Source organism: Sorex araneus, chromosome 1 (genome assembly GCF_027595985.1).
Source record: "Sorex araneus isolate mSorAra2 chromosome 1, mSorAra2.pri, whole genome shotgun sequence".
In the NCBI taxonomy this organism is placed as follows: Eukaryota; Metazoa; Chordata; class Mammalia; order Eulipotyphla; family Soricidae; genus Sorex; species Sorex araneus.
The window spans coordinates 241,529,569-241,546,693 of NC_073302.1; positions in this window are offsets into that span (position 1 = coordinate 241,529,569).

The following is a 17,125-nucleotide window of genomic DNA, read 5'->3' on the forward strand; positions in this document are numbered from 1 at the left end:
AAGTGACACAAATCCAAAGGGACTTCGCTTTCTTTCTCCCTTAGCATTTTCCTTTTCTTTCTTTTTTTTTTGGCTTTTTGGGTCACACCTGGTGATACACAGGGGTCACTCCTGGCTCTGTACTCAGGAATTACCTCTGGCAGTTCTCAGGGGACTATATGGGATGCTGGGAATCGAACCTGGGTCGGCTGCATGCAAGGCAAACGCCCTACCCGATGTGCTATCGCTCCAGCCCCAGCGTTCTCCCTTTCTACTCATGATATTGGTGGTTTCAGATAGAAAATACAGAAAAAAAATTGGCTTTTGAAAAGTTATTACTCTAGTCAATGAATTTGGTCACGGATTACTATTGGCCAGCTAAGGTCAGACGATGCTCAGTATTGGCAGTAAACCTCTTGGTCTTCTGATTGTTTTATCACTGTTATTAGTATGTTTTCTGTGAAACAAAAACCGCAACCCAGAAAAGCTACAGAATCAGAGTATTAAAAAAATATACAAGTGTAGAATGCTTTCCAGACACTCAAGGATACTTTTTTCTTCTCTGCTAAAACCAGGGCAGTGTAAGGAGTGAGAATTTCAGCGTGAAACTAATTATTGAATCAGTTATGAGCTATAAAGCTGATTTTGATCTTTCTCCTTTTTTAATTGGGGGTGGGTTTGCCCTGAGCTATCATTTTTGGGGGTTTGTTTTGTGTTTTATTTTGAGAACACACCCAGCAATGTGCAGGTCTTACTCTTGGCTCTGAGCTCAGGAATCACTCCTGGTGGGCTCAGGGAACCATATAGATTACTGGGGATCCAATCTGGGTTGGCCACGTGCAAGGCAAGCAATCCACTCACTGTCCTATTGCTTTGCCCCTGTTCTGAATTATTTTAAGCTCTGTTTGTTCTCTTTTGTGACCAGGGCGTGATGGTGAATTGAAATAATTCTGGCTTCCCTGCTGGAGGGAAGTTGACATTGGTGGAGGAATTGGTGTTGAAAAATCGTATGTCTAAAATGCAACTATCAGTAACTCTGCAAATTATAGCTCTTTAATAGAAATCTTTAAAAAAAAAACAGAAAAAAAGGAAATGAAAAAAGTGCCTGCCATAGAGACAGGGTCAGGGGGTGGAAGGGAAACTGGGAATATCGGTGGAGGGAAGCAGACACTGTGAAGGTACTGGTGTTGGAACAATGTAAGTCTGAAACTCAATCATGAATAACTTTGTAACTTTGTAATTCACAGTGATTCATTTTTTTAATTATATAAAAAAAGAAATGTATATTATTCACACACATAAAGGGACAATAAAAATTATGAAATAGCATCTGAGATTTATCAGAAATGCTTTATATTTTCTATTCAACTATATTTATCTTCTTTTTATTATTTTGTGTTTTTGTTTTGAGGCCACATCTAGTGGTGCTTAAGGGTTACTCCTGGCTCTGTGCTCAGGGATCTCTCCTAGTAGACTATACGGGGTGCTGGGGATCAAATTCAGCTCAATCTCATGCAAGGCAGGCGCCTTCTCAGCTGTGCTATGACACAGGCTCCTTTCTTTATTGTTTGAAAGTTCAGTCAGAGACTATAGTGACTCTGGTGACTAAGTCACCTGGTAACTCAAAGGGAGCTTTCTCCTAGGCTCATTGCTTCTGCCTTGGTTTGGAACTGACCTTTCTGACTCTTGTCTCCATCTTCCCTTCAATGTCTGAACTCCTTTGACCTGCAGAGCTGCTGCCTTTATCCCCAGCTCTTCTTCATCTTTGTTACCTGCCTCCCCATTCTGTTGCTGGCATTGTTGAGGTTTCTGGTCCTTAGGACCATCATTCTGTGTCATGCCGTCCTCCAAGTAGGTTCCTCATGTTGAACTCTTGGGAAATCTGAGTCTTCCCCTCCAATGGGAACTTGCTTTGAATGGAGGAGCCCTGAGTTGGTCCCCATCACTCTGAGCATGACACCCAAACGCCACGGGATAAGGACCCCAAACCAAGAAATAAAACTAGACAGAATAACGTATGCTTTCTTAAGATGGGAAAGGTTGAGCTTGGAGGTGCGTGAGTTTACATGGTGGGCAGAGGATGTGTTGGAGCAGTTTGTTTGTTCCCATTTCTCTCCCCCCGCTCCTCCCCCGGCACAGTTCGTGCTGGAGGATTCACTCTATCAGGAGTCCTGGACTTTCCTCCTACAAAATGCACAGGTTTTCACAAGAAATTGCTTCTGACAAGAACCATTTTTGTCCTGCCCTCTGGGAACTGGATCTCCTCAGTCTGCTTTCTATAGATGGAATCATGAAACATCCTACACTCATGCTATTGCTCAGTCTCTGTTTTTTTTTTTTTTGGGGGGGGTCACACAAGCAATGTTACACCTGGTAATGCACAGGGGTTACCTCCTGGCTTTGCACTACAGGAATTACTCTTGGTGGTGCTCAGTGGACCATATGGGATGCTGGGACTCGAACCCAGGTCGGCTGCGTACAAGGCAAATGCCCTACCTGCTGAGCTATTGCTCCAGCCCCCTGTTGCCCAATATCTGAAATGCTCTGACTCTGCTTGCCCTCTGGAAACGGATGCAGATGAGAATTTTCCCAGTGACTTTCATTTTGGGAGCCTTTCACTGGGAAGACGGTTTCAGCTCATCTTGATTTTCCCTGGTGCCACGCAAAGGTACAGGGCAGCTCTTTGGTAGAATGTTCCCCAGGAAGGATTTCTGTGCTATTTCTTCATGATCAGATTCAGGTTGCCCACAGAGCCAATGGGTGGCACTGATATGCGATGCCCTCCTACAGAGCTTGTCCATGGGTGCGATGCCCTCCTAAAGAACTCAGAGGCATGGGTGGCTGTGTAGCCTGGCTGGTCATTTCTTCCGTTTCTCCTTTCATTCCCTGTTTGCCAGGTCTAGATGGCACATGCCTGAAAGTGGTGCTAGAGCAACTGGTTCTGATGCCCAGCGGGAATTGCATAGCTGGGGGCGGGGTTCTCACTCCTGCTGCAGTGCTCTTTTCCACTCTGGTTGTAGTATTTGCCAGGGATCACTGGAGTAATCACACTCTAGTGGGGGGACTGACAAGAACCATTTTTGTTACACCTGGTAATGCACAGGGGTTACCTCCCGTCAGTTGTACGGTGCACTCTGTTGTGGGGTTGGCGATCACAGAATGTGGGGCCACGAGGACCACTTGGCTCATGGTCGGTGGTTCTAGGGATCCAACTCGCAGCTTCATGCTGACCAGACAGGTACTTTATGCCAAGGGATCATCCCTCAGAGCCGCCTGTACAGCGAGTGATCTTAACTTTTGCCTCTAGGGATGGTGATGAGGACAGTTTTCACCATTTAAATAATTTCCCTCTTTAAATACAGTCATTTCTCCTTCCTTATTAGTAAGTACCTTAAATATACATTAAAAACATGCAAATATCTTTTTCCCCCCTCATCTTCCACTTGCCCCGAAATTTCGGTATACACTGTCAGCTGAAAATGATTACTGCCAAAAGTGATTTTCTAAATTCATTTTACTTTCTACCTCCTGACATTTGTCAAATAATGCCATAGCCACCCAAAACTGTAGCCCAACATCAAGTGACAAAGGTCATCAATTATTTTAATTCCTTCTGAAGCTATCTAAACAGATTCAGCTCTTCTGAACTCTTGGACATGATAGTGCTTGAGTTAACTCAGCAATGAAAGAGGTTCTGAGCTTGCCTCTTCCTCAGACCAACATGAAAGCATCTTCTTTCCCAGAATCCCATATGCTGTCTAACTTGTTCTTTTTATTCTGAGCTTTCACATTTAAAAAGAAACAGATCCAAGAGTAAATCAAGTTGTACTCTTTCTGTAGCTTAAACTCAGCCAGAGAAGGAATTCATTACAAAGAATAAAATAAGTTAAAAGATGAATGAAAGAGTATGAACTCTGTGTACTTATCCCACCTAAAAATCATTTTAGTGTAAAATTAATGATTTCACATTAAAAAGTAAATCACTAGGTAGGTAGTTATAATTTCTAAAGATCTCTTTCTAATAATATTTCAAGCTAGGAGATAATTGCAAATGCAATATTGAAGGAAATTACTAAGATGGGAATCAAATTTACATTACTTTTTGCATAAAATTATCTTAGGACAATGTAATTTTGTTCTTTGGCATGTTTTCATTCATATAAGAATATTTCTCATTCAGAAAGCAAATACTTTGGTAATGATTTCTTCTGAGATGTGGCTAATCTCCTCCATGTAAAACACCAGCCCCTAAGGCCACTATATACACGACTGTGTAGTGAAGTCATTTAAGTGATCACTGTAAAACGAGATTGAAGAGCAAGATAAATAGAAGGGGGGAAGTAAATTTGTGATCATTTCCAAGATCCAAATGCAAGGACTGGGTGCCAGAACAATAATTCTCTTTTGCCTTTAGACACAGGAAAAAGGGTTGGATTTCCTTTGGAAAGGAAGATCCTTCTAAATCAACAGTGGTCTTAAGTAAACACCCAGTAGAAAACTATGTTTGAGAAACTGCTTTAGGGACACTGTGAAGACATTAACAAAGCAAGGAGAGGGATGCAAATAAAATGTAAGGCTTGAGAGAGTGCCAAAGTCTCCCAAAAGTTATCTTATCAAGGTCCACAATCCAGTTCTTAAAAGGGATGTCTCACACCCTATCTGTTTTATGGTTTTCCTGAAAAATCGTTATTAGGAATAAAATAAGTAACAAAATTAGTAATGAGCTTGCAGAAAAACACACACAAAACCGATTCTGTTTGTTGGGAAAAATGCAGCCCCCTCCTGCTACATTATTCCATTGATGGAAAAACATTTACATCTCTTTTGTTAACTAGTTTTCTGTAGAAATTTTATAATCACAGGCAACTCTATTTTACTGCTCTCTTAGAAGTGACTCCGAGTGGCTAGACCCATGTTTTATATTTCACAGCCAAAAAGAAAAAAATCGGTTTTTGTTTTTTTTGAAACTTCAGTCTGTCATACATCAAATCTGTCAAGCTTTTTCATTAAAGTTCATGGTTTTTAAGTTCATTGTAAATAACTCAAATTGATTTTACAAAGGAGAAAAAAAAGTTCTGCCCTAATGTTGGGCATTACAAACTGTAATAATATCCCTTGTCAAATAGGATTTCTGAAGTAGCTTTTTAAAATGTGTATGTGTGTGTGGTGGAAGGAGGATTTAGCTAAATAAAAATACTTTGAGATGAAAAGTAATGTTTTTCTTTGTAGGTTGACATATTTTCTTAAGAATTGAGAGGTTTTGCAAGATATTAAGAGAAAACTCAGTAGTGATATTTATTGAGAGATATGTGTTGGATTTCACAGATGAACTTCCTATTTTGTAGGAGAAAAGCTCAACAATAAGAAAGATGCATTTGTTGGCTGAAAACTCCGTAAATTTTCTGAGCATACAGTTTCTTGGAATTTTATTTTCCAAATCAATGAGAAAGTTGCTTTTTTCCTTTGCCCTTTGTTTTATTTTTGATTTGATTTGTTTGGTTAGTTGGTTTGGGTTTGGGGCCCACACAAGGATGTGTTCAGGATTTACTCCTGCATCTATGCTCCAGGATTACTCCTAATGGTGCACGAGGGACTGCATATCCCTCCGGAGACTGGGTACCCTGTGCTTTTTCAATCAGGCTCAGGGTGGCCGGCAGCACTCTGGCTCAGAGCTCCAGCAGGGAAGCAGAATCACTATGTCTAAAGGGATATTAGGAGGCATTCGACTTTCACATCTGAGGGAGTCCACGAAGCTGCCTGTGAAAGTCAAAGTTCTTGCCTCTGGAGGAGGGCGCCAAGCAGATGTAGGTCAGCAGGTCTGGCAGTCAGGAAAAATCTTACATGTTAGAGCAAGTCCACTAGATAGGTTAGAGCAAGATTCCCAGAACATTCGAGAAGCCACCGTGACAAACAAGCTTGGCCCTGCCTTCCACTATCTCTGACCTATAGGGGAAAGGGGAAGCTGGCATCTCCCTACCTAGCTGCAATTGAGTCTGCTGGAAAACTCACAGAAGCTGTAGGCACCTGATGGGGGGAAAGGCAGGGGTGGGGGATTGGGGGAAGGGAGGAGGGGAAGGGGTGGCGCTGAGGCCTTTCCTACAAAGAAGTTACCTGACAGCAACCAAATGTTTGAGCTGCATCAGCAACAGAACTGGAGCTGGACAGATGCAAAGTTGATAATAAAGTAAGCAAAACTTTTTGCAACTTGATACCCCTTCCTCTTCCCCCCACTCCAAACTTAGAAGGTCTCTTTAAGGGTAAGAAAGCTAAAATAATGGTCCGGAGAGATAGGGCAGGGGTTAAGTATTTGTTTTGCATGTGGCCAAACACTGTTCAACACCCCCGGCACTGCATAGGATCCCCTGAGCATCAGCAGAGCATAAAGCCAGGAGTAAGCCCTGAGCACTGCTGGTTGTGACCCCTAAACCCAGAAGCAATAACAACAAAAAGAGCTAAGAAAGAACTGGACTGATTATGGAGCAGTGGACATGAAAAACCCTAAGAGAAGCACTTAGTTACATTCTTTTGACTTTGGCTCGACAGAGCCTTAAGAAAACTTTTGCCCTGCTAAGGTCCAGCAGAGCCCCAGCCCAGGGCACTGGTCAGTGGAACACCCCCCCTTTCATCCCAATCAGTCTTCTCATCTCATCACACTGACCACACACACCCCATGTTGTACTGTCACCACTCCGTATAAGTGAGGCAAAAACATATCTCCATAGTATGTTCCTCAGCTGCGCATGCCCATGGATCCTCTCATGAATATGCATGTGTTTTCCAGAAAACCTATTACATATCCGTGGTTTTTTTCTGAAAAATTACTAAGTGGCAGACTGTGCAAATTCCTTTCCTTTGTGTTTCAAGGAAAGGGTTCATCATAAGGAATATTTGTATGTGACTGGAATGGTGAGAGTGATTATCCCCCCAGCCACCAGGAAAACAGAAGAGAAAAAAAGGGAATTTTATTGGCAAAAAGTTAATGTTGGGGTTAAGGGCCTTGCCTTGCATGTGGCCAACTGTGGTTTGATTCCTGACACTGCATATGGTCCCCCACACCAGGAGTGCCCCTTGAGTACACAGCCAGGAGTATCCTCTGAGGATAACACTGCCAAGTGTAGCCCTAATGCACCCACCTCATCCCACAAATGGAGAAGCAACTCATGTAAGTTAGGAAGCATGGCTAATCAGTACAGGTTACTCACAGAAGATAATGAGTCTAGATTTAGTATATAAATTGGCTACAAGGAAAACTATAAGTTGAAATGTATTATTTCATATATTAAAGTGTATTAAGAAAGAAATAATATCGAGTTCAATACAGTTCCAGAAAAATTTTAAAAGGGACTTATTTTCTATATATTCTAATGATGTTGGTATTGCCTTATAGGCAAAACTAGACAAAGACATTACAAGAAAGCAGATCATTATTCTCCATGAACATAAGAGGAAAGTATCTAAACAAAATTAGCAAGTCAAATAAAAATCTGAACCAAGGATTAAATAAGAAGTTTGTGTCATTAAAGCAGAAAACTCATTTGAAGTTTAATATCCAGCTCAAAAATTGAAATTCTGAAACTATACAGGGAAGGGAATTTTTTCAACATGATGAAAGGCATTTACAAAAACACCTCATAACTGACATCATACTTCTTGGAGAGATGTAGAGCCCTTTTCAAGTTTGGGAACCAAAAGTGATGTTCATTCTCTTCTATTTTACGTAACATTGGAAGTTCCAATTAATTCCATACATCAAAAGAAAAACTAAAAGAAAAAACATTGATATAGTAAGACTTAAAAACCTTTTAGTTTGCAGATTAATTAAACATTTTTTTTTAATTGAATCACCGTGAGAACAGTTACAAAACTTTCAGGTTTATGTCTGAAAGTCTTAAATACAATGGTCAAACACCCATCCCTTCACCAGTGCACATGTTCCACCATCAAGAACCCATTAAAACCCCCATCCCATCCCCCACCCTGCTTGTATGGCAGATAATTTTCACTTTACTCCTCTTTACTTTGATTATATTCAATGTTTGGACAGAAAACCCACTATTATTATTTGGAATTTTCCCCCCAACAATCAGACCTACCAAAAAGGCATCATTTGACAATTTGTTTTCCACTGCTGGTAATGAATATATAATTTTGGATTTCTGGTATTTTAGTAATTAAGTCAAGAGTGATTTCTGCCAGAAGCCCCTGGGTTCTGAAATTGGTTTGTGTGCCTCTGAGATCATGGCCGTTCAGGAGCAGAGGAGCCATTTGTAGACGGCTGTTTGGGGTCTCATCTGGGCGGGGAGCAGTGCTGGTACCACCCCCATATCGAGATTTCCCACCTGCCCTGCCACTGCAAACTCGTACTTTTGTCCAATGGGCTCTGAAATATGGCAGTCATCATGCTGCCGCCCCCGAAAGGAAAGGCCAAGGGACAAAAACCTTTCCCCTCCTGGGGCGGCACAAGGCCATAGCTTAGTTCAGTCTAGAGACATTTCTGCAAGAAGCTTCTGGTTTCCGAACTTGGTTTGTGTGCCTCTGGGGCTCTCTCTATATTTTTGGGCATTATATTTTGCTTGGATATTCAACACCACCATTCAAGCCTGCCTTCTAGGGGCAGATGCTAGATCATCTATTTTCCATTGATCACTTTGTATATCAAGAAAGGTCGCATAGCTGCATAAACAGCCACGTGGTTCAGAGAAATAGTCCTGGTCCCCACATACTGGAGCCATGTTTGTAGAAGCTCAGTGTCACCGGGATCCCATCTGGAGAAGGCGGGGAGACTACACCTCCTCCATATAGGCACCCCAGTGTGTCGCGTTGCCCGCAGGACAGGATTCTTCACTGCTGAGTGTGCAAGCTTAGATTGTTTGCAGATTGTTGCCGACAGATCAGCTATGTAAAAAAATCCCATGGAATAGATAATAAATAGATCAATTTTTGATCCCAATGTGATAATTAAAAAAATTCTATTCATAACATTCACTTATAGAATATAGAAATACCTAATATACAGAGATTTTTATATTAATCTATTGACCAAAACTTCATTAAAGTTCAAGGGCCAGAGAGATAGTGAAGTGGTTAAGGCTCTTACATGCAGCTTGGTGTAGCTGACCTGGGTTGATCCCCAGCATTCCATATGGTCCCTGAAGCAACTCCAGGAGTAATTCTTGAGTGCAGAAGCAGAAATAACTCCTGATCATCACTAGATATGGCCCAAAGACCAAAAAAAAAAAAAGAAATTCACTACAGGTCAAATATAAAAAAAAATAAATACATAACTGTGGATTTGTGGGGTGGTACTCAGTGCTTACTCCTGTCTCTGCTCTCAAGGATAACTCCTGGCAGGACTCAAGAGTATGGAGTGCTGGAGATTAAACTCTGGTTGGTCAGTTCCCTACCCACTGTGCTATTGCCTCGGCCCCAGAAACTAAATCTTGCAAAACGATCCCATTAATCTTGGAGAGAGCTCAAGAGGCTGACTTGCATGTTTTGCACATAGAAGACTTGGGCTTAATCCCAGGCACTGCAGACTCCTCTGATCACAGCCAGAAGTGACGCCTGAGCACTGAGCCAGAGGTAGTTTCTGAGCACTGGTGGATGTGGCTCCAAAATATACTACCACATTAAACTGGATCATTATAATATAAAAGATATAAACTAATTATAGAAAAGGGTACCGCCAATAGTGATCCCTGAGCACAGAGCCAGGAGTAAGCCCTGAGCATTATCAGCTGTGCCCCCACCCCCTTTTCCCAATAGCAACAAAAACAACACAAAGAAATGACGTTTGGGCTCAGGGAGATGGATTAACAGCATGGAGTGAACCATGAAACCACACAGTCCCTGAGTACCTCTGGATATATCTCTGGTGGCTACAATACTTCCAGGACCAAGCTGCTGGGCCCTCATTACAAGGCCATGTATCTCTGCGAGTGACCCCTAGCCCCTAGTCTCCTGAGCACAGTGAGGTGCCCACACTTTGGTTTTTTTTTTTTTTGCTTTTTGGGTCACACCCAGCGATGCTCAGGGGTTACTCCTGGTTTTGCACTCAGGAATTACTCCTGGCAGTGCTTGGGGGACCATATGGGATGCCGGGGATCGAACCCGGGTCGGCTGCGTGCAAGGCAAACGCCCTACCCGCTGTGCTATCGCTCCGGCCCCCCACACTTTATTTTTTTTATTATTATTTTTTTAATTTAATGGTTTATTTTTAATTAGTGAGTCAACGTGAGGGTACAGTTACAGATCCATACATCTTTGTGCTCATGTTTCTCCCTTACAAAGTTTGATAACCCATCCCTTCACCAGTGCCCATTCTCCACCACCAGTAAACCCAACATCCCTCCCCCCCTCCCCAGTCCTGTCTCCCCCCACGCCACACTGCCACTATAGCAGGGTATTCCCTTTTGTTCTCTCTTTCTGATTAGGTGTTGTGGTTTGCAATAAAGGTGTTGAGTGGCCATTGTGTTCAGTCTCTAGTCTATATTGGACCCGCATCATCTTTCCCCCACATGACCTCCAATCACATTTTACTTGGTGTTCCCTTCTCTGAGTTGCCCAGAATGAGAGACCAGCCTCCAAGCCATGGAGACAACCTCCTGGTACTTATTTATACTATTCTTGGGTGTTAGTCTTATAGTCTATTATTCTATAGTCCACAGATGAGTGCAATCTTCCTATGTCTGTCTCTCTCTTTCTGACTCATTTCACTTAGCATAATACTTTCCATGCTGATCCACTTATATGCAAACGTCATGACCTCATTTTTTCTAACAGCTGCATAGTATTCCATTGTATAGATGTACCAGAGTTTCTTCAACCAGTCATCTGTTCTAGGGCACTCAGGTTTTTTCCAGATTCTGGCTATTGTAAACAGTGCTGCGATGAACATATAAGCCAAAAAGTATAGTCGAAATGACATCTGCACACTTTATTTTTTAAGTAAAAGAAAAAGAATGCCTTTGATGGCTCACCTAGAAGCTGGACATGGGCAAGAACAAGTGATCTTTTATTTTTGCATGTATTTATTAGTTTTAATTTTTGTTTTTGGAACCCACCACAGGTGATCAGGTGTTAGTCCTGGCTCAATGCTCAAGAGGTTGCTTCTGATGGTGCTTGGGGGACCCCTGGTTCAGGGGATCATACCCAGGCCTCATGTCTGTAACGCATGCACTCCAGCCTGTTTTTATATCTCTTTAGCTCAAGAATCAGTGATCTTGGACTGGAGTAATGGTACACTGGGTAGGGAGTTTGCCTTGTACATGGCTGAGCCTGGTTCATCCCAGACATTTTATATGGGACCATTCCATATGATCCTCAGAGCCCAGCCAGAAGTGATCCCAGAGACAGAGCTAGAAAGTAAGCTTTGAGCATGGCCAGGCATGGCCAAAAACCAAACAAAAAATATAAATGAATAAGTGATCTTGAAAAAACATAAATAGGAACGTCCATAACTAAAATATGGCGAAAAACTATGAAAAATCATGAAACAGAACATTTATATATGCGGGACAATAAAAAAAAAGTGTCCACATACATAATGGTAACCAGGAACAAAAGTGTAATTAAAGTTACAACAACCAAAAAAAATTGAAATTAATGTAACATCAATCCACAAATCCAGAAAAATAAGAGGATAGCTAGGAAGAATAAAAAATAAGTCTACAACTAGGCATTCATACCTAGCTATGCTCAGGGCTTACTCCTTGACTCTGCACTCAGATCATTTCTGGTGATGCTTAGGGGACCATATAAAGTGCTGGGATCAAACCCAGGTTCTCTGCATGCATGGCAAGTGCCTTATGAGTTGTACTATCTCTTTAGTCGCTAGGCATTCCATGCTTAAAATGAAAAAAATTTGGGGCTGGAGCGATAGCATAGCGGTAGGGTGTTTGCCTTGCATGCGGCTGACCCGGGTTCGAATCCCAGCATCCCATATGGTCCCCTGAGCACCGCCAGGAGTAATTCCTGAGTGCAAAGCCAGGAGTAACCCCTGTGCATTGCTGGGTGTGACCCAAAAAGCAAAAAAAAAAAAAAAAAAAAAAGAGTAAAAATGAAAAAAATTCAAAGACAAAAAGAAAATCTTGGCTGCTACTAAAGAAATATAAAACCATACTTATTGAGGATAAGAATGTCATTGACTTCTTTTTGTAACCCCTGCAGATGAGGAAGAAATAGAGTAAAATATTATTATTTTTTTAAGTTTTGGGGTCACACCCACCAATGCTCAGGAGTTACTCCTGGCTCTGAACTCAGGAATTACTCCTGGCATTGCTTGTGGGACCATACAGAATGCTGGGGATATAACCAGGTCAGGTGCATGCAAGAAGACAAGTGCTTTACCCACTGAGCTATCTCTCCAGCCTAATATATTATTTATTTTTTTTTTTTAAATTTTATTTTATTTTATTTTATTTTTTATTTTTTATTTTTTTGGTTTTTGGGTCACACCCGGCAATGCACAGGGGTTACTCCTGGCTCTTCACTCAGGAATTACCCCTGGTGGTGCTCAGGGGACCATATGGGATGCTGGGATTAGAACCCGGGTCGGCCGCGTGCAAGGCAAACGCCCTACCCGCTGTGCTATCGCTCCAGCCCCATAATATATTATTTTTTAAAGGAAAAAACCCACCAGCTTGGACTTCTATACCCAGATAAATTATACTTCAAAGGTACAAAAGAATTTGTGTTGTGTTTTTGTACATTGTTTTTCTCATGAAATAATTTGTCACCAATATACCCACCTTGAAAACAATGTTAGTCCTTCAGAGAGAAGAAAAATATATATAGGTAAGAAAATAGGACCTACATTAAAAAATGTGTTAGATAAAACATGAGATGAAATAAAATATTTACTTATTTCCTTTCTCCCTCATTCCTTGGCTGTTATTTCAATATCTGGGCGTCACACATATATAGCGTCAGGAAAACAGAGGTATCTTTGTGGTCTAGAAACTCTGTCTTCAGGACAAGGGTGGAACTGCTAGCTCATGATGGGGATTGAATTTATCATCTACTATATGCAAAACAAGTTCTCTACTACTTAATCACATTGTTCTTTCTCTCATGTTTAATTGATCCAATATGTAACAGTTTTACCAAAAGAGTAATAGAACAGCATATTCGGTGATTATACCTTATGTATAAAAGGAATGTGATAGATAGCAATGTTATAATGGAAGGAAGTGAGAAGTAAAGAATGCTTTATTTGGGGCTGCAGCAATAGCACAGCAGGTAGGGCATTTGCCTTGCACGCGGCTGACCCGGGTTTAATTCCCAGCATCCCATATGGTCCCCTGAGCACCGCCAGGAGTGATTCCTGAGTGCAGAGCCAGGAGTAACCCCTGTGCATCATGATCAGGTGTGACCCAAAAAGAAAAAACAAAAGGAAAAAAAAGGAATGAAACAAAGAATGCTTTGTTGTAATATACTTAGACCTCCCCTGAAATGACAGTGTATTTATTTAAAAAAAATTATATTTTTAATTGAACCAGAATGAGATATAGTTACAAGGCTGTTCATAATTGGGGTTTCAGTCATATAATATTCCAACACCCTTCCCTTCACCAGTGTATATTTCCCACCACCAATGTGCCAATAAATACATGATGTGTATTTAAAAGTGGATTTAAGCTGAGTGGTAAACATTATGGTCTTCTAGGGAAAATACTTAAAAAATTTAGAAAGGAGAATTAGGAATTATAGATGATTTGTAGCACTGCACGGCAGTACTGTTTTCCCACTGCTCATTGATTTGCTTGAGCAGGCACCAGTAACGTCTCCATTGTGAGACTTGTTGTTACTGTTTTTGGCATATTGAATACTCCATGGATAGCTTGCCAGGCTCTGCCCTGTGGGTGGGATACTCTTGGTAGCTTGCCAGGTTCTCTGAGAGGGGCAGAGGAATCCAGGTTGAACCCAGGTTGGCCGCATGCAAGGCAAATGCCCTACCCACTGTGCTATTGCTCCAGGCCAGATGATTTTTATGGAAGAGAAAATGTAAACATATGCATTATGTAATTTAAAATAGACAGTGGATGTGTGAAAGACAAAAATAAGAAAAAAGGACAGGGCAATAAAGAGAAAATAGTAAAAATAGGGTGTATAGAAATCTGGCTATATTAATAATCACTTCACTATGAATGTGGATACTAAGTAAAATAATTGAAATTGGGTTTTCTATTGAGTGGAATGTGAAGATGGTTAAGTAGAAAGAACCCATGTCTCTGAGCTCTAGAAACTGCTGCAAAATCTACATTCAAATTAGATTACACCTTAAAGAACCAGGGACAGGTGCCCTCCAAGAAAGAGTGAGGTCACAAAAACAAACCAACAACAAACACCAACATAGGGGCTGAAGAGACAGTACTTGCTTTGCATTCAGCCGACCTTGTTTGATCCTGGGCACCACTGCATTTACACACATGGTTTCCTGAGCACCACCAGGAATGATCCTTGAGTGCAGAGTCAGGAGTAAGCTGCAGAGCACAGCCAGGCATGGCCTCTGCCTCCGTATCTCCCAGGTATAGCAAAATACTGCATTCAGGAAGTGACTGTCCTGTGGAATGAGGGGGCTTCCACTGAACACCCAGCACCCCAACCTTATAGTCCTATACATACAGCTGATAGAAACAGAGGTTGTACTCTTTGGCAGGCATCATTTTGATGGCCTCTCCCACCCTGACTAGTGGGCACCATATTGGACCACTTAGCCACAGATCCTGAGGGCAAATCCCTGAAGTAAGCAAACCAATTTTCAAACTAGACAGCCAATGAGGGGGTTAAGAGATACTATTTATCTAGTAAGACAAGTAGACTCAGCTTCCTTAAGTCACCACTGGACTGCTAGCAAGCAAGCCTCCTCTCTCTGGTCATAAAGCACCCTGTGACATCCCAAACATTTAACATTTATCTGGTTAAAAGGTAACAGTTACTTTCAGTGCTCCTCCTCGTTGTAGTCCCAAAATCAAAATAGTAAGAATAAGGATAAGAAGTAGGAATCTAAATTCCATGCCAAGTGCATCAATGATTTCATTAATTATTAATGATTTCAGGAATCATTCTTCATAGATTAATGAAAGAATAATAAAGTTTACCCAAAATTTAGGCAGTTCTGCCTGCCTCTTAAATCATAGGGAACTTCAGAACTCCATGGTGGAAGCATGAAAGCAGTTCCTAAAGCTTAGGGCTCAGCATTCCCCCCTTTTATCAACATATTTCGAAGTTAGGAATTCAGGATCCAGATAGCTCAATGGAGCACGATTTGCATGAGGGAGGACGGGGCTGGATCCTCAGCTCCACATGGTCTCTGGAGTACTGCCACAGTGACCCTTGAACAGAATGGAGCTCTGGCCTTTGAGTACTGGTGGGTGTAGTTCTTAAATCCAGAAACCCCAAATAAAAAATTAGGGACTGAGTCCAAACATCCTGCAGATAAAAGAGACAGTTCAGTGAAGTGATGCCCATCAGGTCCGCAGCCAGTCAACACCAGAGGCTGGGTGAGATTCACTTTCTGTCTTGGGCTCTGTGATTTCTAAATACAGCTCTTTGGGGGAAGTGACACTGAGGTAGATAGAAACTCAGCTGAGCCAGGTAGGAGGAACCTGGGGTGTATCTCAGGACCAATGCCTTCCCTGTAACACTACTGCATAGAGTAAGAGTGGAGACGATATATTTTCTCTTGACGCATAAATGCAGGAAACTAGTCGCTCCACATGAAAGTTTTAAAGATTCTAGATTTTTCATGTGGAAAGTGGCCAATTATTTACTTTTGGTTTGTAAACCACAGCTGGTGGTTCTCAGGGGACCATAGATTGAAGGGGATTGAATCCAGGCCTCTGGATACAAAGCACATGTACGCCTTTAGAGCTATCTTCTTGGCTACTGGAACAGGGTTTTTATTTATTTATCATTTTTTTTTTTAAAAAAAGAACTGTGATCCACAAAGTTATTGAATTTTAGGCATATAGTATTTCAACAACAATCCCACCATCAGTATCAACTTTTCTCCCCACCCACAACTCCTACCCCATTTCCGTCTGTCAACTTGACAGTCACAGTTCATAGCTCCAGTGGCTGCATCTTAGACCACGTTTTCATTAGACCACGTTTTCAGTTTTGCGGAGTCCGTGTTTTGGGTATATGACTATACCACTCACCCTATTACCAGTGTAACTGAAGGTCTGATGCCTGTTCATCCTTTACTTCCCATTTTCTTCCCCCCTTGCTTTTCTTCTGTGTCCTTCTACCCTTTGAACACTGGAGTCAAGGGTGATCTAGGCATCCCCCTTTTACTACACTTCCTTATTCAGTTACTCTATATGCCATAGAGAGGTGAAATCATCCTGTGTTTGTTTTTCTTTTGGCTTACTTAACATGAATTTTTTTTCAGTTCCAACCATGGTGCAGAAACTTGCAAGATTTCACCATTCCTTGTAGCTAAATTGTATTCCATTGTGTATATATACCACATCGTTGTAATGAATTCATCTGTTGGACACCTAAGTTGATTCTTAGCTATTGTACTGAGTGCAGCAATGAATAATGGTGTGCATGTTATTTTAAAAGTGTTTTTATGCCCTAGGGGTAGATGTTCAAAAGTGGTATTGCTGGGTCTTATGGCAGTTCAATTCTAAGTTTACTGAGAACTCTCCATATTGTTTCTACAGGGGTTATACCAGACAACATTCCCACCCGCAGTGGATGCAAGTGTCTTTAACACTATATCCCTGTCAACAGAGATTGTGGAACAGTGGTTTCAAAAGGGAAAATAATTGTGTAGAACTCTTGCCCTTTAATATGGTTATGTAATAAAAGTAAGTATAATTAAAGGCTGAAAAGCTTCCTTATTTCTTAGTACAAGAATGCGTTCATTATAATCATCTCTTTTAAAAACCTGTTGGCTTGTTGGAGTATACTGCAAAATTAGGTAATTCAACTTGATTTTGCTTACATTTTTTTTTTCAACTTTAAGACGCAGGATGAGAAAGCTTAATGGGCTGAACACATTCTGCAAGCAGAAAGTCCAGGTTTGATCGCCAGCACGCCATGGTCCCTGAGTACGGCCAGGGGAGGACTCCCCTTCTCAATACAGTGCCAGGAGTAAGTAGCCACTGAGAACTGTTCTGCTGTGGCTCCAAAA